At 37.1% G+C, this 25,072-nt stretch overlaps 1 protein-coding gene across 13 annotated transcripts in view; it reads right to left on the bottom strand.

The window, feature by feature from the left end:
- r3hdm2 (R3H domain containing 2) overlaps positions 1–22,826 on the bottom strand; it is a 59,593-nt gene extending 36,767 nt beyond the window's left edge. For 10 of the 13 annotated variants that reach the window (XM_028446127.1, XM_028446126.1, XM_028446119.1 and 7 more), the window contains exon 1: positions 22,485–22,826. The gene's annotated coding sequence lies outside the window, so the exon portion shown is untranslated. Of the gene's footprint in view, positions 1–7,375; positions 7,498–21,218; positions 21,339–22,484 lie in introns of those variants that run through there. The other 3 variants (XM_028446117.1, XM_028446115.1, XM_028446116.1) reach the window with 2 other exon arrangements.
- Positions 22,827–25,072: the final 2,246 nt, after the last annotated feature.

Here is a 25,072-nt window from a genome sequence, read left to right on the forward strand (position 1 = left end):
CAAATATGCCATCAGCAAAAACAAAGAGTCTAGCACAACCTCTGCTTAAACTGTAACGCCAACTAGTATCCAAAACTACATTTCAGCACTGCAAACAGTCGTAAGAACCCCAATTTTTCAACAACAAATGATGAACACTCATATAGAACTGCAACTGTGATAAGCCTGGTTTATTCTACCATCCATAGGTCATTTATCCAGTGCTGGGCTGTTGGCTGACCTCCATTCAAACCACTGGCTCTTTTTCTCCAACTTTTTTTGAAACACTAACAATATTTGTTTTTTTTTAGAAAAGTGTATTGACAAAGCTGCAGACATTCCTTTTTCAGTTTCAAACTGGGCAATTAATAATTAAAATTTTAAAGGTCAGGATTAAATTCCCATCTGTGGTCTCAGAATGTGGAAAGGGAGCATTTTTAATGATTACACAACCCAGATCACATCCAACACAAATGGCGAGTTTAGGGGTCAATTACCAGGTTATAGTTTGTACACTGGAAAATGTGTTCAACAAACCACTGGATTTGAGCAACATATTTTTCAATGTCATTCATAAAAACCACTACTGGCCCAAACTAAAAGTCAGGCATGCAGCCTGGTAACTTGCAAGGTTGTCTCTGTCAAGTGAAGTGACAGTGTGGTCTACAGATGGCTTGTATCCTCTAACCAAAGGGTAAATATTGTGGCCAAATACAAGTGAACTAACCTAAAAATCTGTGCCAAGAGACAAATACTTTTTTTATTTTTACTCAATTAAATGACTCAAAATGCAAGATCTGAATTAAATCTGGAGAGCATGTCTACACAGGCAACACTAACACTGACAGAAAGAACATATGTTTAGTCCAATCTTTATATGTTCATCATGCCATCAGACAAACAACTGAGATATTCAAATATGACACCACAAAGCTTAAACTTTCATATACTGCCAATCGGTGTTGTGCCTGAATGATCGTTCAAGAACTTACCTGATGACTGGCGTTTGTGAACAGAACTCTCACGATTTAACTTTTTTCAAGAGAGTGCCAGATTTTCTCACAGTTTAACTTTTTTCAAGAGAGTGCCAGAGTTCCATAGAGACTTCCAGGTAAAAACCCGGCTAAAACATGCCATAAATGGGCTAAATATCTAGGGGGAAAACATGAAATCTGGCAACACCAGCCGCCATAGTCATCTGGAACATGAGTCATCAAATCAAGACAAAAATAAATGAAGGCAGGACCATCTTCACGAATAAAATGGCATCTTCATATAATCACTTAAATCAATTGTATGAAAAGGTCACACCTTCAGGCCTTTGTTAAGTATACTGCAGAATGGTCTCCACTATGGTTTTAATATTTTAAATTGTAATTTGTTTTGAGAACCTGTCTGGAATATTTTTACAGTACTGCTTTTTTGAGGTTCCTTTTTAGAATGGACTAAAAAAGAAATTTGATAATGTGAATTGTTTTCAGGTTTGGAAACATTTTGAAAAGGGAAAGCCTTAAGGACTACTGTTAGGGTTTAGCTTTAATAGTTTCTCATTACAAAAGGCCATTCGATCAGCAGGTTTTTCCTTTTCTTTTTGAGGATATACTGTTGGATGAAAGTGGCAGCTGTCTACTCCTGTGGACTGAATGGGTGGCAACAATGGGGAAATGCCAGTATTCTGAGAATAAAATAGCTAGAAGGGACATAATGGAAAAAAAAAGTAGTATGGCTTGATTCATTTTTGGTAGTGAGAACTTAGAATTATGAACTATGAAGTTCATTTCAAGATTTGCGAACTGAACTTTGAAGTAGTTTTGTGTAGAAAGAGACTTTCCCAACACTGGTGATTATACAGTATGTGACGATGTGGGTGCTGTGGGACTTAGAGAAACAACTGTTTTTCAGTTGCAAAAAGCAAGCAAGCATGTGAGAGCACAACTTGTGTAAGGCATGATTTAACCGGTGTTGCATTGCAATTTACAACACATTTGGGCCTGAATGCAAGACATTTCACTCATTGCATAGCAAAATTCACATTACAGAGTGAGCACGTCCACCCGAATGTATTAGCACTGCACAAGTGGTATAGTGTGCACCTGACTAGAAGGGCGCAGTTCTGGGAAACCAGTGTTGAACGCGGAAATGGACAGAATTGGGATTAAACGCAGTCACCGTGAGGCAAAGGATGTTTTTTTTTTAATGGGGACCACTCATTAGATGCACCGCTCACCCCCCTCCCGTCATGACCGGGAGGGGGGTGAGCCAAAAAACTACGCAAATCATCGCTGACTCCTAAATAAAGAGCCGGCCAGTGCCCGCTTAACTTTGCTGTGCCTGTGAAGCTCTGTTCGTTTCTCGCAAGAGCAGCAGTGCTCCGTGAAAACATGATCACCTTTAATCACCTGGTCAGAGCATTTGATCAACATCTCAGCAGAGCTACAGAAGATCTGTGGGAAAAGTTGTGTGTTGTTGTGGACGAGACCATCGATGTCTTAAACATCGTAGGTTAATGATAAGTTCTGACACTGTAAAATATTCTGGCCCCTAGTGCTGAAATAACAGATGCATGTTGCATCCATTTATTTTTGAGTATTAATTACGGTCTGGAATTATGTCATCATGATAATTTAAATTAAGTTGATCAACAATAAATCTGCTCAGATTCAGTAAGCTATTGATCCCTGATGGGGAATTAGGTGACATTAATGCCGCTCTCCTACATCTTTATATGACACTTTAATAATTGAAAAAAAGCAGTCAGAATAATCCATGTCACTACAATATACCTACTATATATATACCTTTTAATTGTTTCAACTTATATCTACCTTTTAATTGTTTCATTTTTTGAAATACATTGTTTAATTATGGGTTTTTTTATTTACAAGTATTCATTTTGTTTCCTCACAGGAGTTAAAAACTATTATTTTCTGAATAACTTGATTAATATTTCTTAAAAAAACGGAATTTTAAAAAACTAATGTGGAAAACACGTTATTTGGAAAAAAAAATAAAACGGATTTTATAGGGCCCTACTCTAAATGGTTTTTACATTGAATGACATCACCTCCATAAATTACACAAACAAACAAAGCTTTGCCTGTACTATAATGTCCCACTTGAACTTGCACAACATTCAGGTAGTTTGAGTGACACGTGTCAGCCCAATTGATGTGAGTTATACTTTGTCATGACTGTCAAGTGTGTATTGCAAAAGGAAAAAAAGGGGGAAAAAAGCATTGCTCTTGCCACCACAAGAGCATCAGTAGTTTTTTTATGTAATAGGTAAAAGCTTTTATAAGGCAATTAAAGCAGTAGTTGGTCCAAAGTTTGTCGATTTTTTATTCCTTTCTTTCTTTCGCTTTTGTGTTTCTTCTTTTACACAAACATTTAAGATTAGTATGCAGTAGACAAGCTACAGGAACAGCAAATGCCTTGGAAGTAAACAACAAAACATAATAGTTATGCACACCCAAAAGGAATTAAGGATGTGGGCGTATAAACCTTTACCTGTGTACATGTTTTTTCTGTTTGCTTTTTGGTGACAAAACAATTACTGGTAACGGCAGCAAGCGTTTTAAATAAATGTAAGTGTGACACGTATACTTCAACAGGACCATTTCTGAATGACCACTGTCATTTGGGAAATGCATAATCTGCAGCGGATTTGAATGCTACCTGTCCTGCCACCACTCCCACACATGCCAGACTCAGTCGGCTAGAGGGAGAACTAGCATGATTTGGAAAAAAATTTGGATAAAAAAAGAAAACTGGGTTGAGGCGGAACCTAGTGGAACAACAACTGGACGTTAGCAAAGTGGGCACAGCTTGGCTAGCTAACCTGTCATTGTTGTTTCAGAACAATGTAATGATCTCTGGGCAGAGAAGATTTAGCTATAGAGATGATAATTCAGCAACAACTCAGTTGATCACATTGATCATAAAGTTGCTACTGCCTGTAGTTATTAGGAGTGTGATGATATAGCGCAATATTTTTCTGCATGATCGATTATCGATATGCTCGCGCTAAGTATCGATTTAAAAAATAATGCTTTTTTTTCTCAAAACCTTTTCTGCTTTTTCACTAAAATGTGCAGGTAGGTCTTCAGATATTTTGTCACTGTTTGTTGAAGTAACCAATATATTGTTTACTGGAATATTATACTATAATGGTGTCACTGGTAAGAAAGACCCTATTTTTTGTTTACAGAAAGCACTATTGGAGATCTTTTGTTTACATTCGTATGTTGACACTTATTGTAAAATAGTGTCACTGTTCATAGGACACTTTTTCAATTTATTTCATTTCAGAGATATAAAATAAAAATAGCATTTTTTCACTTGATCTTTTTTTTTTTCAGATTATCGTACATTGATTTCTGACCAATATATCGATAATCGCAGCACCGTCATATCGTGAGATAATCATTATCGCGAGCTTTGTATCTCGTATTATATCGTACCCAGAGGTTCCCACCCCACTAGGTATGTAGGATTGTTAATTTTCGGTATGTTTCTGAAATATATAGTTAAATAAATAAATGCCACACATTGAATCCAGTGGTCATTAGTTTATTTTCAGTGTGATTTGCTTCCTTTGATTCATCACTGAGGAGATGACCAGCAGTTTTCAAATAGTCATCCATCTCACAGTGTGCACATCTCAGTAATATTTTAACTATTAACTTGGTATACAGAGGATCTTTTCAGATAGTTATTAAAGGCAGTCAGTATTTTGCCCTTGTAGAATAATTTGTGCTCAAATGATTTTAAAAACCCTGTTGTAACAGACAAGTCGACTAGTCGATAAGGAAACATCAGTGTAGTCAGGAATGCAATTTTACTTTATTAAAATAAAAATAGGCTTTGCACCGATCTGATCGGCTATATCGCATCTGCCAATATGTTGCATTCTATGCAATTAATGTGATCGGCTGTAATGTCTTAATTAGCCTATCCGATCAATGACGTCTTTGTCGTGATGACACTTTCTGCTCCCATTGCATTGTTTTATCATCTCATTTACACTGAAGAGTTGTTTGCTTTACGTGACACGGCTTTATTTCACTCACATTTATGCACAAAAGTGAAAACCTATGCACAAATGGCAAAAATGTCGATCGGTTGGAGCGAAGCGACTGGGCGCCGGACTTCTTCCCCAGTCTACTGGCTCTGAAAGTGGGGACAGTGTCTGTGTGCTCGCTTGTTTTGTTTAGCGGAGCGATGCACTGTCGTTTACTTTCGCTTTCATACCGGAGATTTCTGTTCGTTTCAGGGTGATGGTGGACACAGAAGTGCACGTGTGTGCGTGCGCCCCACCTCCACTGTGCACCTGTGAATATGGACTATAAGTAACAGCAGGTTTTGCGATGCACAGTCAGGAAATGTGTTTGCTCCTAATGCTAATGCGAGTGGAGGCTTCATGTAGTTCCAGTGTGGTCTGCCTCCACAGCTTTATCTCCAACTCTCTTATAGTCGACACAGCTGCTGTTCAAGGACTAAATGAAATGGTGTAGCTCACATTTACACCTGCAAGTGCTCGGTCACATTTTAAAAAGCGGAGTCATGCTCTTGTGCGTGCAATGTGTTAACCTTTCCTGTGTCTCGTCTTCAGACCGTGGTCGGAAGACACACGGGAATCTAACTCCGCTATCCTCAGCTTCGGGTTTAACTCCCTTGCTTCACATCAGTCATTGAGTATGACATGGGACTATAGTTTAATTCAATAGCTGCAACATTTATTTTGACAATCACTCAAAAACGGCATTATAATCGATCTGCTCCGATCACACGCTCCCTCACTCCGCACAATGGTCAAGCAGTTCAAGGGCCACGCATTCACACACACACTCTGACAACAAACGTTATGTTCAGGTCCTGCATGGAAATTCTTCAAGTATTGCACTCCCTCACAGTGACAAGAATGCATTTAGGTCCTGAAACATAGTACCACTGGATTTTCCGTGAATTTGTATCAGGTAGCATCAGTCAGTACCTAAAAAAAAAAACAACCTGAATTTATATGATCAAATCGGTATTCATTTTTTAAACTCACTGATCGGTGATCGGTCCAAAAATCCTAATTGTGTAAAGCCTAATTAAAATTAAGGCTAAATACTTTAGATATTTCAATTGTTCCGATGAAAATATGACAACAGCACTGGCTCAGACAACCTAATATGGAGCGGGGACCCACTAATAAATGTGTAACTTTTTGTCTTTTGTTTTTCCTGCCAACAGTAGAGTTAAATTAAATGTTTCCGGTTTCAATTGCTTTAATTAAGGTTTGATCATAACTGTAACACAAGTAGATATACCAATTTGGCTGAAGGCACTGTATGCACATGAACAAAAAGAATATTTTTGTATCTATCAACAAGAAATATGACGCAGAAGGTATTTTTGGGCTAAGGAAATTAAAGAAAGTTGAGCAAAAAGAACAAATGCTTAGAATATTTACCCGTCGGAAATGGCAGGTTTTCTGAACCTGAATTGGTGAAGCAAAGCTCTGGCAACGAGGAAGGAGAGCTATTTATAGCAACAGATTTTTTTTTTTTTTTCGAGAGAGAGACAGCTCTGCTTCTGTGCCTTTTTTTCTCACGCTTGTGCTGCTCACCTTTTATCATTAGTGCACAACTGCAAACAGTATTCTACAAAAAAGGGGAGGGGACAATGACATGAACAGATAAACTAATATACTGCTTTTGTCAAAGAAGTTAGCCACTTGCAAATTTCTGGCAAATTAACAGAAAGTCAAAATCTCACTGCATTACTGTAAATTTAAATTAAAAGTGTGAGTGACCGTGTCCGAATGCTGGACTTTCCACGCCTTATGTAAGCGTATAGCTTGTCCTCTTTCCCAACACCCCTCCCTCTCCTCCTCAGGATTACAGTGTTGCAGAGTAACGCCTTCTTCTCTGTGACTCTCCACCCTATAAGACCACCTCCACCCTCCTCCCAGACAGGGACAGTCGAAGGGAATTCCTCATTACCTCAGCATTTGCCTCACCAAACACTTTTGTGTGTGTCCATATATATATATATATATATATATATATATATATATGTGTAAAAACCAAACTGATAGAAAGCTAAAATAAAGTAGAAACTCATGACAGCATTGCACAGCCTGGCAAGTCTAAAATCCATATATACAATACAATGACAGTGTCTATTTTATGGCTTGTTGTTACTCGGCACCAATTTGTTATTTCTGCAGAAATTTCACATCGACCAATGACAAAAAGTGAAACAATATGAGGTAATCATAACAGCAGAAATGGTGCCATAGCTACATCAGCCACAGATCGCCTTCACATTTCTAACACCTTCCAACAAATATGCACAGAGCCATGCATACACACACACACACAGAGAGAGAGAGACAGCAAGCCCTTACTGTATTTAGAATTCAGCTCTGTCAATTTCATGCCAAGCTGGATCAGTTGTCTCACAGATAAAAGCACATCATCCCCGTACGTAGAGGCAGCAGTAGAAGCAACTCTGAATCAACACCACGGGGAAATTAAAATGAACTCGCCAGGTAGTAGAAATGAATTAATTCCACTGCCAGCATCCAGTAATCAAGGAGACTTTGTCCAGGGGTTTTGCCTCTATCGCTCTCCTCGGCTCACTTTACTCCCTTCATCTTCATGCTTCTCTTCTTGTCTGTGGGCACTACCTGGTCTCTATTGTGAATGAGCTTCACAAAAAAACCTGCATAATGGGTGTTCTCTTCTTATTTCTTGAATGAATCACAACAAGCACAACTGTGAAAGAGAAAACCTTGTATGCAGAATGGCTTCCTTCAGCCTTTACCACTCTTATGCTATCCTGCGCACAGTTTACACCGCTCCCTTCTCCTACAGCCCTCCCTGTTGTGTGGATTCTCTCACTCACGCTCTTACGTTTCATGGTAGCTCTCCGCCACAGTAAAACAACGTGATTGCGTTGACAGCCAAACCAGGGTGCACAAAAAGTTCAGCTGTTTACAGGGCTGCATGGATCAACACATATGGGACTCCATTCAACAGCAGTACTCCTCTGTTATTGCCTATAATAAATAGATGTACTTTCACAGCTAGTTAAAAGCTCTTCACTTCTTTTGCACAGAAGCTGTTGGCTGGCGACAGACAGACAGAGAGACTGGATCTGCGATTCAACACTCACTGCTCTTGATTTAATGAAAAATCTGCACTTGTGATTTATCGACTGTTCGTCATCAATCCAAGAGCACTCAACTATAAGAGAGGTGCTGAGGAACAATGCAGCAATGAACAAAATTGAGTGATCATATATAAAAATATATAGGGAGTTTTGATGAATGTCAAATGACTTATTGAAAGAGAAAAAAATTACACCACCTCATTAACAGAGAAAAAAAATTAAATCCCTGAAGAACACACATTTACATGTTCTCCCTACAGCCACCCCAAAGAAACCAGGCACTAAAAGATGAAAAATAGGGAGTCAAAAGTTTTAAAGAAGTATCAAAAAAGGAATGATGTTCCCAATAAAGGCAAAGTATTAGAAGAAAGACATACGCTGCACTCATTTTACCAAAAACTTTGCATTTTTAGGCCATTTTCTTGCGTTGGTCAAAATGGAAGAAAACTAAATTATGGTCGTAATTTATTTTTAGCAGAAGCCTAGGATTACAATAGTATAGAACTAGAAAACGTGCTAAATACCTAGATCAGCAGGTATCATTTGTAAAGGTGTGCATTGCCATGAATCTCACGATACACGATTTGCATGTCACAATACAATATATCCTATTCCCAATATACAAAATAGACATCGCAATATCAATAATTGCAGATTTCACCTATACAAGTACAAAATGGTATGAAGTACAATTTATTTTTAAACTTGTAAATGGTAAACCATAATAAGTACCAATATCAACAGGTGGCATGTTTCTTAAACTGTCAATTACATTTTTCAAAAAAATTTACTTTTGCTTCTACAACAGATTGTGGCTCTGTTATTCTTAAAAAAAAAAAAAAGAAAGTAACCACATCTATAAAATTGCCCAGTATGTTTTATGAAAATAAAGTGCGATCAACTTTCAAGCTAAAATAAATTGAGGAGTGAGGTAGGTTAACAAGGTCTAATGTGGTTCACTGATGATACGATCAATCAATTTTGTCTTACACCCTAATTTGTTACAAATTGATATTTTTAACTACACTGTGCACGATAGGGATGTAACGATTCACTCAACTCCCGATACAATTCTATTCACGATACTGGGTTCACGATGTGATTCTCTCAGGATTTATTCAACAAAATGAGACTGTAGACAAATGATGACTGAAAAACATTCCTTTATTTTTTTCGGGAAAAAACTAGAAAATACTGTATTATTTTCCTTTTATTTTTCATTGTCAAAATAATCCCTTGATACACTATTCAAAAATAATGCAATTCAACAAAAAATAAATCCTGAATGAAATTAATGAAGAAATTATACAAATGAAGAAGAAGCTTATTAACTTAAATTATGGTTCTATAATAAACTAAGCAAAACTGCATAATAGTTCCTTTTCTTTTTAAAAGTGCAACTGAAAATGCGTTTTGTGCCTTAACAATTGGACTTTAAAAAAAACAGTCATTGTGCTATATTTACATCAGATATTTGTTTGGACCAGCAGAGGGTGGTGGTAACCCAGTGGTCGGTTGGCATGCAGCTATTCTAGTAGTGAAGAAGAGATGCTATGCGCTAGCAGACAGAGCTAATAGAAAAACGTGACTTTTACTAGGGATGTAACGATTAATCGTAAGGCAGTTAAAAATTAATTCATAGGTCTCACGGTTTACATCGATACTGTGAAAATTGAATTGCCGTACTTTTTTAAACAGCAGAGGGCGCTATATATCCTTCTCTTGTCCAGAAGTGTTGACGGCGGGCGGAATCTGCTACTACTTTCTTTCTCGTCGCATTCTACTCTTAAACATATTCATAAATGATTCCTTACACCTTTAGCACCGAAAGAATATCTGTAATATTACGTGAATATCTGTAAGAGTCACGTTTTCCTATTAGCTCTGTCTGCTAGTGCATAGCATCTCTTCTTCACTGCAAGAATTTCTGCATGCCAACCGACTACTGGGTTACCAGCACCCTCAGCTGGTCCAAACAAATATCTGACGTAAATACAATGCAATGACTGTTTTTTTTTTTTTTTAAAGTCCAATTGTTAAGGCACAAAATACATTTTCAGTTGCACTTTTAAAAAGAAAAAGAACTATTATGCAGTTTTGCATTGTTTACTATAGAACCAGAATTTAAATTAATAGGCTTCTTCTTCATTTGTATTATTCCTTTATTTATTTCATTCAAGATTTATTTTTAGTTAAATTGCATTGTTTTGAATAGTTTATGAAGTGATTCCTTTGACAATGAAAATCAAAAGTAAAAAAATAGTACAGTATTTTCCCCCCAAAAAATAAAGGAATATTTTTCAGTCATCATTTGTCTACAGTCCCATTTTGTAAAATAAATCGTGAGAGAATCGTATCGTGAATCGAATTGTATCGGGAGTTGAGTGAATCGTTACATCCCTAACTTTTACAGATATTCATGTTATATTACAGATATTCTTTCGGTGCTAAAGGGGTAAGGAATCATTTATGTACATGCTTCTGGACATGAGAAGGATAAATGGATAAATAGTACTGCGATTCAATTTTCAGAGTATTGATATGAACCGTGATACCTATGAATCAATTTTGAACTGCCTTAGGATTAATCGTTACACCCCAAGTGCACGATATGCATTAAATGAGTATTGAAGAAGGAGTTTCTCATTTTTTTGGTTGGCACTATCAGCAGTCTGGTAACATGGACTGTGCGAGTCATGCACCACAGCTTTTGTCATTTTGCCACATACAGTACAATGCAGGAGGTAAATTAGGTCGGACAATTAGACATTTGTTAACCACCTGCTTACATTATATTGTCTGCATCAGTGATTCTCAAACTTGTTTGGCTCAAGTACCTCCTTCTCTAATTTCTGAACCCAAGTACCCCCTTTGTCCAAATATAACATTTTGCTCAGAATACTGTGGAAAGAACTAATAATGATGGAATGAATGAGTGTTAACAGAATCTAACTTTGCAAATGAGAAGAATGAAACCGTATTTAGTGCCTCCTGAATAGATTAATTTCTCGGTTTTATAATTTCCATTCGTCTCCGATGTCCCTGATGTGAGACATCATTATGATTATCGTTTTCAATTTTAACTAAAAAATAGACATCTTAAAACACCAATATTTTCAATGCTTTTATTTGTTAATTTTCCACACTCCCAAGTACCCCTGTAGTGCCATCATGTACCACCATTTGAGAAACACTGGTCTACATAACCAAATATTTTTGCTTCTCTAATTCACAAAAAGCTTCACTTTAGACAGAATGAATTTAAAATAGAAGCAAAAACTGACATGATTACACCACCTCAATTAAGATGTGTTAATCTTAAACCATGAGCAAGCAGACATGTGGATAAATGTGCTGCACAGAAGATGCATTCTAATTAAACTTAGTAAAGACAACATGACTAACTAATGACCTTACAATCCTTTCATAGCCATGGAGTAAATATTGACTCAGAATGACAACATGACTGGGATAAAGGGGATAGTTTGCAGCAATCCTTCAAAACGAGGTGCATCCATTGCTTCTGCACTAAGTAGCCAGGTGAAAAACTATTGAGGGAAGGTAAGACAAGGGCTTAGAATAACTAAATGGAAAGAGGAGGAGCTGAGCAAGGATCAGTAGCCAAAGATACTCACAACAGACCCTGTGTAATCACAATCCTATTGCAGTGCAAGCTTCTAGATGCAAAGAAACCTGCTGGTGACACATGGAGGACTTGTGTTGTCTATACACTCTATAACAACATCTTTCAGTGTACATAAACTATAGATGTCTTACTTGCTGCTGAATAATTTCTACTTAGTTTGATTTGATAAAAAGAGAAGTTATCACGTTATCCTGAGCTGGTTGGTCCATGAACCAGAAACCATCTGCGCCAACACTGAAACCCGGATTCTAGATGCATTGTTGATATAAAGTGTTACAGATACCTGTAAACTTAACAGATGTTTTACCAAGCTAGGTTTGCATGGATTTTAAAAATGAACCAAAATATTTTCATTACACCTTCATTAAAAAACCTGTGTCAATCAGACAGATATACCAAGTGACATTTGGGAGAGACTTTCAGCTTGCAACCAGTCACCTCCATTCCACCATGATCAATAATTCAAATTAAAAGCAAGCAAAGAAGGATGGCCATGGGAACAAAAATTGCGACAGGAAACATTGGAATAAGTTAGGAAAGCACAGACAGGAAAAAAAGAAAGAGGATAAACACTGATGGAGAGACAGAAATCCAAACAGCAGTGGTTAAGAAAGAGACATCGAGGATAGGAGCAGCAGCAACAGCTCCACGCTCGCTGCTCTGGCACAGATCTATAAATAGCTCTTCAAATCTCTCTAGAAAAAGCCACTCTTCTGCTTATGTTGCTGTTCTGTGAGACAGAACAAGATATAGATACCGGGCTGACAAACACAGACCTCCTACTAAACAGTGGTCCAGCTATATTTGTTTATAACGCACTATTGAAACAATTTCACATTGACCATCGTGGCTGCTGTTATTAATATTTTATTGCAAAAAGTGAATACAATAAAAGCACAAGCTGGCTACCTTAAACGTACATTGTCACTTATTCTACTGCTACAGGATAAATTTTTAAAATGATGCAGCTTGCAAAGACAAAGATGCTCACGTATTAGAATACAGATCAAAATAGAATTTTGTCATTGTCACGCACATGAACATCAAGATTTAACAGCTAACGGGCAAGAGTTTCCTTTTAGATGCAGCCGCGCACACATACACAGAAACACACGCTGTGTGTTTCTTTGGATACAGAATACTTCATGTAGTTAATTGCCAGCCTTAGCAACAGTAGACTGTTAAGTCTGTGAGTCACCACCACTAGATCTTACTATGGATGAGCCTTTTGTCAATGATATTGCTCAAACACCAGCATATTGAAAAACAAAGATCAACAGAATGTCAGAACACCAATTTTTTTTAGACTGAAAACTTGGGTTTAGATTACACTGAATTGGGGAAAATCTCAACAGGAAATTCAGAGGCTCTAGTAAAGTGGTGTCAAACTCATTTTAGTTCAGGGGTCAAATACAAAGTAGTTTCAGGATTCTCACCAGGGATCACGTGGTGCACGAGCAAATGCTACTAGTGCAGACAATTTTAAAATGTATAACTATGAGGGCCAAATTTAGTAAAGTAAAGCTAAAGTTGGGTTTTATTTATTTTTTTAATCTTTGTTCCAGCCTTACCTTAAAGCTAAGGTTATTTGTTGAATTGATGAAGGTGATGATGAATGTAGTTAGAGTTACTCATGCTTGTGATATATATACAATATATATACACATACATATACACACAAGAGACTGATTCCAAGACGTGCTTCTCAAATTTAAATGAGGAATTATTTGCGACCTGTAGTAATAATGGAACACACACACACGTTGTGAGTTATTAGAAACATGACGAGCAGTTTCATGTGCGCTATACAGTGTGTGGTTGAAGCACACCGTTTATATTGGACGGTAATTACGATTACAGTGGAGTAAGTACACAGGCAGCATCAAGGGCAGCTAAGTGGTGGCAGGAGTCCTCTGGGTCCTTGGGTAAAGACAGGGGCATCCGAACAGATTGCCTGTATTAAACTGACGGTGTGGCTGATGTATGAGTTTCTCGGTTATGGAGATTAAAAAGACAGTTTAAACAACCCGTGCACACCTGAAGTGCCTTTTGTGTCCAAGTGTGCAACGATTATTACGAAGGTACCGATTAAAAAAAAAAAAAAACAACAGAAAATCACCCCTATGTTGCTGAAAGCTGAACGTAGGGGCGCCATTGCTCCGTAGGGGAGCAAAATTACAACATCAGGGGCTTGATTAAGTTGCTGAACATTTCAAGTTTCATTTTGGATTTATTTTGCAGGTCCATAATACAGCTTTCAAAACATATGTTACAGAAATGATAATGACAAAAACAGGTAGATTGGTACGTTCGTTTTCATTCCTTATTAGTGGAGCGAAACATTCTATATATTTAATTTCTTTCTTCTTTTTTTGCTGCCCCCCCCGGCAAGAATGTCAAACTCCACCTATGCCCCTACACTCAACAGCGCTGACGAAAACCCTGAGTTTGATCTTAAGTGGACCACAGATTTTAAACAGAAAAACAAGAAATTTCAACATTAATGTCCCCAAATTTGCACTTCGACATAAAAATGATACATAAAGTACGTAAGCCGCCAAAAATACCCAGGCAACAAGTGAAAAATGTCAGTCTGCAGGATTTTCACTTTTAAATTGTATTGTTTATATTTAATTTGGGGGTACTTAATATGTGAAATAATTTGAAGAAAATTCATGCAGTCATGCACTGGAAAATTTCAATCCACTATTGGTTATTGTGGAGTTTCATTGAATTTGTGTATTTAGAAGGGCTGGGGGATCTACAACTGAATTACTTGCTCATTACATGATAATTCATGTTTTTTCTGTTTTATTTTTTTTACTTTCATCCTGCGGGTCGAATTGGATGGTCTAAAGGGCCAGATTTAGCCCCCGGGACTTGAGTTTGACATGTGCTCTAGTCTAGTGAATATGAAATAAATGATATGTTTGTTTGTGAAAGGTCACAAAAACAAAATCAATCAAACTTCCAGAAATCGCACCAAACATACTAAACACGGTTTATAGAGCCAACTACTGTTAATTCTACAATTTAAATTTTCAATGATTTACAAAAATGGGAGATCACAATAGCTAGAGCTAAACATCTCAGTTAGCCACACTACTAGAACCTCAGTCTGTTTTTTTTCCCTTTCTAAACGTCAATTCCATTTTTTTTCCCATCCATTTTCCATTATCAGAGAAAGTCTGAGGCCCTACAAGTGTGGACAAGTCAAGTTCAGAATAGACACTTTCCACTGAAACATGAAGTTATGGCACTGTTGCAACAAGAAATGAATTTTCCTTTAATGCCATCAGCCCCTATCAGTTTTAATTTAACTATTAATAATCTGTGTTTTAGGATGAAACAATTAAATAGTAAGCATGTGTAAAATCTGACTCATTCAAATTAAACCACTTCTTCCACAGGCAATCGACACCAATGAGGAAAATATCAAACCAACCAGCCTTAAAACACTCAGACAGAAGCTGCTGATATGCAACTTTTAAAATCTACATAGTGTGTAAAACACATTGATCTGTGATCACTCAAACTTAAAAAAAGCACATGGAGAGACTATCTACGAGTGTCTGTGACTGCAGCTGTCAAATGTGTACAGTCAACACAGATCCAGGTGGGACATCAAGACTATTGATCCTCCTAATGTGTCAATCATTCTGGTGATATATTTACATAAGGCCGTCGTACGTGCTCATCCTTAGCTAGTTTTCGCTTGCCGCGCATGCGCACTTTTCACTTACCGGTGGCGACCGGCGAGTCTGACATAATGGGAAAAGTCTAAATCTTCTTTTGGAAAGTAAGCTGTATGAGCGATACCGACACCAACTTGTAAACAGAGCTGTGTACGAGGAAAACTGGGCCCGTGCACGCTCTCTCGCGCATGTTTAATAGGCGTTCCCCTCTTGGGAGCAGGTAGTGTGTTGCGCATGTGCATTTTTTCAAAAGGTGGAGAGGCCGTTTTTTTTCTAAACTTCGAGAAACTCCTCCTCTATACCTTTAAGGTTGGAAACCACTGATTCCAAGAATTTTGCAATCTGATGCTGCTAGTTATGGTTATAAAGACAGGTTAAGCAGACATTTAATGCCTTACATAAATAAATAATAAATGAAGGGATGCCAACATTACTGCAACATTGTCTCATTTGTTGGCATTATTAGGAGCTTCAATGTTTCATCAATCAGATTCAGTCTTATTCTTTAATTACCATAGTTTGAAAAAATAAAAAGTCTACCTCTGCCATGGTTGTAGAAGCATTTGTTTACTGATATGAGTGACACAAACTTAAGGAAACCCATGAGATGTTTGAGGAGGTGTGTAAGCTGGTTTAACTCAGCATGCGTTTCAATTAACCAAGTGGTAGGAGGGTTGGACATGCTACCAATTAAAGTGATCCAATCGCATATCGGTGAGTATTAGAATTATTCTGGCGTGCATCTGAAATCTCCTAAGAGCAGTCCATTAAAGACTAATCTGGTGGTTATTTTGTACTTTAAGATAATTTTGTTTGTTTTTATTGGATTTATTGAGGTTATTTTTTTAAGCTCTTAACAGTGGCAAATTCAGAATAAAGCAAGATGGAGACATAGTGTGAGTGCACCATTAGTTTTATTCTGGAAGCCGTTTCTCACAAAAATAATCTCTTATTTAAATAAGGCGACCATTTGAATATATCATTGGAGACGCTAACTAATGAAAATCATGGGTCTAACCAAAGATGAGAGTGTTCCAGGTTAACACAGCTCAAGTGTCCCTTTTTTTCTTTTTAATGCATGCGTTACTGCTATCAGTTAATACAGACATCTCCCACTGTGGAGCAGGTAGACAAACGATGCTAGCGCTGACACAGAAACATCAGGTGGCTGCAAGCAGCTTGCAGCCGCCTATTTCCTTAGCGACTATTGTGACGGTTTAGCCTAAGCATTGATGTTTCATATTTCCCCACTGTGGGACTAATGAAGGTCTATCTTAACTCACAGTGTAGGAACCAGAGGCAGAGGGGCTGTGGTTGGCATCGGAATAGTCAAAGCTGCCCAAATGCTGATCCTGCTAAGTCCAACCCTGAGGCATCCCGGGTCAGCTAATACTACCATTAGGACACTACAGTCTTTTCATATCACATTTTAGAAGCTTCTAGTATCTGCATTTTCTAAAGACAAGGTGGTACCAGAGTGACACCCGAGTACAAGTTAGAGTAACGGTGACCCAGAGCCATCACAGACATGTAAATATTTCTCCTTTATCACTACGATTTAAACAGTTTCTAGTCAATACTATGAAGAAGGGCTGTTTAACTAGCAGCCCGTGGGCCAAAACCGGCCCATTCCTCAAGCTCAACCAGCCCATGGCCCATCTATCCATAGTTAGTCAATAAATTATGTCATGTCTGCTGAAAACTGTACACACACACTTTGCAGCACTTCGCAGTGTTTTCCGGCACAGCTGTTTACAATGTATATGGAAAGGAACTTCAGATAAACAGCAGGCATGGCACATTCTAAGGAAAAATGATGGAAAGTTGACGCCGAAAATAGACAGTTCAATAAAGACTGGACTGATAAGTATGCTCAAATAACAAATGCGGAGGGAAATCCAATGTGCCTGCTATTTTACATCTGCTCATTGAATAAGGAAGACAATGTCTGACGGCACTTCAAGACAATCCACGCCGTCTTTGACGACGACTATCCAACAGGTTCAGATGCTCCGCAGACAAAACTGAAAACACTTGCTTTAAACTACCAACAAAGCTCGGCGATCTTCTCCTGCACTTGCACACTGCAACAGACGGCAACCATAGCTTCTCTCCGTGTAGCATGGATACTCACAAAAAAGAAACAGTCATTTACCGATGCGGAAATGGTTAAAGAATGCATAAATGCCACTGTCAATGAGGTGGTACCGGACAATAAAGTGAAACAACAGAGGGGTATTCCATAAAGGCGGGTTAACAAACTCTGAGTCTATCCATAAACTCTGGGTCAACATACCCCGCGATGGGAAACTCTGGGTATCGGATTCCATTAAACAACCTTGGGTATGTAAACCTTGGGTTACTTACGTGCACACACGCGACAAAAAGCCATCATCAATGGATCAGAGATTTAATCGAGCTGCCATGACAACCAAACGGAAAATAGTGATTTATTCACCGTAATGGGTGAAATAAGCCGTTGTTTGATGAATATGAGCCTGTTCAAAAGTTGCGTTCAGTCTTCAGTGACTATAGTGGCTTAAATCACCCATAATTAGTCACACTTTTTGGTCACTTCATCACTTTATTGCTTCAGTGACGTGACGAGCGGTGAATAATATAAATAAAATGTGTCTGAGGAGACGTGGCAGCTGCATAGGATGGCTGCATAGAGAGCCCTCCTGTTACACTGGATATAAAGACAGTAAATGCCACTTGATATCGCATCATTTATATTGATTTTTTATGTAATATTGTCACCAGAGTCATCTCAACGTCCTAAATAATGTCATAAAAAAAACACTGAAGCGGGACACGAACCCGCAACTCGTCACTTGCAAGCGCAGCGTCACACTTCACTGCGCCATCATAACTTCAAAGATGTATGATCTACAGATTTAACTGTATAACAATATAAAACAACAATTAAGCCTTAAAAGTGGATTTATTTAAATTATCATCTCCTCCTTTATATTATACACAGGTTTGTATTCAGTGAACTTTACTACAGACGTCAGTAGATGTTTTAATGCAGATCAACCTCTCAGTGTCTTTCACTTAATGATCTGTATCCACAATGTTAGAAAGAAAACTACCGTTTGCACAAAAAAGGTTTAGTTCACAGACAATGTTGCCCAGGTAACATACTCAAGAGAAGAACATACCTCGCTTTTTGGAATGGGATACTCAGAGTTTCCCTCATTTGAGCCTGAACATACTCAGAGTTTGAACATAACCCGCTTTAAGGAATACCCCTCAGGTAATAGGTTTATTATTATTATTAGCCATCTTTCTGTCCTAGCTCAGTCAAGGAAGTGTATTTTCTCTCATTAGTGCAAAAGGCAGATACACATTAAAAATGTATCTGCTACAGCACGCAGTGTTACTTTGATTTTTATCAAAAGCTGAAACTGGTTATGCTTCTCTTTATTATTATTTTTTGCACAAAACATCAGGTGTGTGACTTTGTGACTTTTGTTATTGAACACGAAGCTAGTCTTTTTATTTTAATCTTCAATTTCAGCAGGTGCTGTGATTAATTTAATTAAACTTGAAGCTGCTTGTATTTTCCATTACTTGTACAACAAGCCAGCATGTGCTGATACTATTATTTAAACCGGAAGCTGGTCATGTTTTTCAGTTGTTTTTTTTATCATTGCTTGCACATAGAGCTAGCAGGTGTGTGATTTTGTAACTATGCCCTTTTTTTAAGAAAAAATAAATAAATTAAAATGTCTTGCACAAAAAGCCAACAGGTGCATCCTTTTGTGGCTATGTTTTTCTTAAGTTAAACCTGATGCTAGTTATGTCATTGTTGTTGTTTTTTCCATTTCTTGCACAAAAAGCCAGAAGGTGCTGTTACTTAATGTAATGAAGCCAGAAATTGGTCATGTTTTTCAGTTGATTTATTTCTTGCACTTTTTAAACCAGCAGGTGCTGTGATTATTATTTAATCAAATTGGAAACTGCTTGTGTTTTTTATTACTTGTCCAAAAAGCCAACTTGTGTTTATAGAATTTAAAGAGTTCAATAAAAATATTGAAAATGCAATGGTGCTTTGTGTCAGTTCACTACGAGAGCAACTGTACCAGGAATGTTCGTCCCACAAACCATAGCCTTCCAACAATATGGCCCACAGCAAAGTGTAGTTGAATAGTTCTGCTATATAAAGCATTGATATTATCATTGCCTCCACCAAGGAAGTCATAATTTCACTGGCGTTTATTTATTGGTTTGTTTGCCTGTGAGCAGCATTACATCAAAACTACTTCATGGATTTTTAAATTTTTTAACCAAAGATAGAGATTATGCCACGGAAGACTTCATTGTATTTTGGAGGGGATCCAGATCAATATATTGATTGTGAATCAGTTTTAAAAATAAAAAACCTCTCTCTCATCGTAAGCGAAATTTCATATTACGGTTCCTGATTGACCAATCTATATTAAATTTGACTCAGTTATGTCTGGTGGGTTGCTCGATTACCCCACAAGTGCGCTTTTCATTACGATTTAAAAAAAATAAATAAAAAATGGGGGTGCCCAATGCCCATAAATTTCAAATTACTATTTTGGTATTTTTGGGAATAGAAATTTCTTCCAAGCCTTTAAAGTGTGAATGATCATTGAAGCATGTTCAGGATCACTGATCTACTGTAAATAACTGCCAATATTTGTCAAAGACGATATTAGGTGCTTGGCGGAGGTTTGTGCTCTCTGAGTGCTCTTTTTAGTCCATCTTTGTTTTCATTTGTGTTTTGGTGTCCTTTCCTTTTTGTTTGATGATTAAATTTAGTAAAGCAGTTTTGTGTGCATGTAGTCAATGTAGACAGATTCTGCAATATATTGCAATATTAATTTGTGCGATTCTCGGATCAATTCTTAATGCATTCATACCAATTTTTTATTTATTTTTTAATCTTTAGTTAACCAGGAAAGACTTTTCCACTGCAGGAGACATTGTAACTGCACAAAGAAGTGCGATAAAACCTGGGCATGTTGACCAGTTTGTGTTTTTTTCTTCTTTTTTTTTTTTTTTTTAAATAAAATCTAAAAAGAAAGTACTAACTTTCTGCATTTATTTGTTGGTCGAGGCATACACCTCAGTTAAGTTGCACTAAATAAATGTTGCACTAAAGCCAAAGTTGGTTTAAAAGCCACAGGCAGATTGTATGTTATAGAGATATATTGTATCGTATCGTGGCCTATGTATCGTGATATGAATCATATCGCCAGATGCCAGGCAATACACACCTCTAATAGACAGGAATGCTATAGAAGGCATATTTCCCACTATTAAGATACATCTACATCAACATAAAAAAAAAAAAAAAAAAAAAAAGTTTACTCACTCTCACACTACTGTCATCTAGTCATTGTTACCCAGTCTAGCTCTTCATTAACAATTGACTGTCCAACTTAAGCCTTGTGCTGTGAGACCATGGGTAAACATTGGTTACACTGCCATTAAAAAACTACAAATACATACAGTCACCAGTCAATAAACGACTGTAAACATTGTCTCATCCGTTGGTTTTAGATTTAGAATCAATCCAACACATACAGACTGTTTGACGGTGGTCTCACGGAGCTGGAGGAGAAGTGTTAACATGGCCATCTCGAGTGTGGCGTGGAGAAGGCGGACTTTAAAGATGGTGCATGACTCTACGGTGTGTATCAGTCAGCAGATGGAGCAGCTCATCTCTAGTCAAACTATCTCCGCGTTAGGACGCTTACCAGTTCACTAGCTGGCCCTTGGGTGCGTGTGAAGAAGCCTCCAGGTAGTGTCTGTGGAGCACAGATGGCAGTGCGGACTAAAAGTCGTGGCCGTGCAGCTGACTGGCAATATTAGCCTGCCCACAGGCTAACAATAGCTAGCTCCCAGCATTAGCTGCCTTCCTCCGATAAGTAGCGACGACGAAGTTGGCCTCACACTCGTCAGACAGAGGCTGAATTAAGATTAACCTGTTTTACCGTCACACAAATATTGCTCATCTTTGAACTAAATATATGTCACTTCATGATACATTTTTACATCTAAGTTCACAAAATAATTAATCTGTTGTGCTAATAAGGTTTTTAAATTATGTTAAATATTAAGATTAGGTTGACTTGAGTCGCCATCTCAACTTTTTGATGCTACACCATTTACATTAAATTAACTAATAACTCTGAAGTGTGTCTAAAGCATATCAAGTGTCAATGTGTATGAAATATGTATCAAGTAGGATTGGACCATGCCTTGAAAAATAGTTGTATCATTTTGATAAACAAAACACCTAGGAAAGTGTGCTTTTTCTGCTTGTTGGACAAACAGGTGGAAAAAAACAGATAGGGCAACAAATAGTTAGCTCTATATGGCAATACATTTTAATTTGTTTTATTATGTTCGGTTTCCCAAAGTAGGAGTACTCCAGTTTCAGGTGCATGTGCAAAACATGTTTGATAACAATACAAACAACTTTTTTAGGAAAATGAAGTCCTCATTTAGCAGGTCAAAGGGCCAATTGCTAATTTCATGAATAACAAACGCAACTTTCATATCATTTCAATAGAAAACTCAAGTCTGCTACTTATTTTATTATTAAATTATTATTTTTAATTTTGCTTTTCACAAAAAGACTCCAAAAGCTGAGATGGGTTTACTGCACTTTAATAATAAATTAAAAAAGGCGTCATTAAAAGTCTATCTAATCTAATGTGCCTGAAGACTGACTGACATCTGATTAGAAACCCACCACCAATGTCAGGCTGACTTCAATCTTAGTATAATTAGCCATCCACAACAACTAACCACCTAGCTTATGTTAGCTTGCTAGCTTGCCCTTACACCAGCTCACAACCTTTCATAAAACCCGGTGTTTGTTTTAACCCTTTGTCACACACTAGCCTAGCGTTTGTTTATATGGAGACCGACCTATTCCTACCCTGGTAGCAGCAGTGCTGTGTCAAATAAAGGCACTACCAGTGGGTTGGTAGAGCTAAGCTTTACAAATGACTTACCAGTGTCTGTAATGGTGTTGGTTTTCTTCGACCCCGACTGTCAAAACAGCGCCGTGAGAGGCAGAGCCGCCGCACTGAGGGACGGAGAACAACCGCAGAGCCACGAAAACTCAGCCCAGTGACAAAATAACAGCGTCGACTCACAACAAGACAACAACTAAAAAAACAAACCGTGTCAAACTAAACGAGGACATCGCTCCCTTTCAGCTACGGCGTGTGAGAGAGTGTCAGCGTCACTTTTTCTCCTCTCGCCGATACTTTACGTCAGTGGCGTATTTTACGATCGCAGTGAGACGTTCACGGTATACCGTCAACTTGTGTGCGCATCATCAAGTGTTACTCTGCTCAAAATGACATGCATGGATGTACTAGACACACACACACGCACACACACACACACACACGCGCACACGCACACACACACACACACACACACACACACACACACTTACAAGTGTACACGCTTGGCTTTGTTCAAATCATTCAAATACTTTCATTCATTTTTAGACATGTGGCAGAGTTTCGTCTATTGACAAACTTTAGATCAAAAGTGTCATTTTAAACCTGGTATCCTGGAAACTGTGGCGTAAAGAAACAAACATAGTATTTACGGATAACCATGACCACCTGTTACAGGGATATCTATTTATTTGTATCTATCTATCTATCTATCTATCTATCTGTCTATCTATTTATCTATTTGTCTTTATCTATCTATCTATCTATCTATCTATTTGTATCTATCTATTTGTATCTATCTATCTATCTATCTATCTATCTATCTATCTATCTATCTATCTATCTGTCTATCTATTTATCTATTTGTCTTTATCTATCTATCTATTTGTATCTATCTATTTGTATCTATCTGTATATCTATTTATCTATTTGTCTTTATCTATCTATCTATTTGTATCTATCTATCTATTTGTCTCTATCTATCTATCTATCTATCTATTTATCTATTTGTCTTTATCTATCCATCTATCTATCTATCTATTTGTATCTATCTTTCTACTCTGTTTACACTTTGTGCTGTGCAATATTAATATATATATGTGTGTGTGTGTGTGTGTGTACTTCTGCAATAGTCTACCTCATACTTTGAAATATTTACATTTCTGCCATAGCTTTACTTCATACTGTGTAACATTTATATTTTATATTTCTGTTATAATTTTTACTTCATACTGTGCAGTAATTATATTTCATATTACTGCAATAGCTTTACATTTCATACTGTGCAATGTTTATATTTTCTTCTTTTCAATACTCTACATTTCATACTGTGCAAATATTTATTATTTTCTGCAATATCGATTCATTACTACACTGCTACCTGTAAATAACTCCTATCATACTAAGCCCAGACTATTTACAGTATATTCTTCTTCTGTTGTTTAGCTGTGTGCATTTTAAGGTGAAGCCAAATAGTCTCCTTGTGTAATGACAAAGTCATTCTGATCCTGATTCTGATCCATTTATCAACTTAAAATAAACCCATTTTATTTCAATGGGAGTATGAGTAGTGAAAATTAGCTAACAGAATATAGGTTTAAACTTTATACATGTTTTAATTTTGTACGTCTTTTTTGATTTTCAATTAACATTGTGTTCAATATTTTCATTGTCTTTTGATGTTGATTTTTGTGTACTTTGTCCATATATTATTTCCCCTTATATATATTAAAGATTAATAGTGCATTTTGTGTTTATTTGTCAGCCTTTATTTTAATATGCATAGGTTTATTGAAAGGGGTGGAACTTTTATACCCTTTGGGCTTCGTTCCCTCCTTGCATCTTTAATATTGTTTCTTCTTTAATGTGTGCTAAATAAATAAATGGGGGAAAAAGTGAAATAAAATGAACTTTAAATGTTCTGTGTTGACTTTGCATGTTCTCCCAATAAAAGCAAATAATACTACAGGATGCAAGGGACGTCAAGGTTGGCCAAATGTGATGACATGCGTATAGGTTTACAATCAACCATCCACTCTGGCCTGCATGTTTTTATTTATTTATTTACAATTAATTAGTTATTATAGCGATATTATTTTGATGGAAAACTGGCAGTTTTACACTGTAACTCATGTCCTGGTCCAAGCAACTTTTGGGCTACGTAGCTATATGTTTGCCATACTCATTCTGTTCTGTTGCACACATGGATGGAGCCCGGTTTTCATAAAGATATATGTCAAGTGGTTCTTTGTAATGGCTTCAGTGGTAAACGTTTGAAAAAAGACAAGAAACATCAAAGGACAGAGAAGACAGAGACGTGTCCTACATATTTATTGACTGCACCGTAGAAGAAAAAATATCTGTTCAATTAACAGTGTGGAACTTTAAAATTAGACATAAAAACAACAAGCAACAGCAATGTCTTAGTTACAGTTCTAACCCCAATTTAATATGATTATGCATCCATATCAGCAAAAAACAAAGAAGTGTAATAAGCATAAAAATGTAAAACAAGATGTAATAAAGACACTTTAAAATCACTCGATGACAGTGTCTGTAAAACTGTTTTTGGTTGGGTTTGGTATATCATTTTACAATTATAAATGGGATAAACTCACACTTTAAAAAAA

The sequence above is a fragment of the Gouania willdenowi genome, chromosome 5 (genome assembly GCF_900634775.1).
Source record: "Gouania willdenowi chromosome 5, fGouWil2.1, whole genome shotgun sequence".
In the NCBI taxonomy this organism is placed as follows: Eukaryota; Metazoa; Chordata; class Actinopteri; order Blenniiformes; family Gobiesocidae; genus Gouania; species Gouania willdenowi.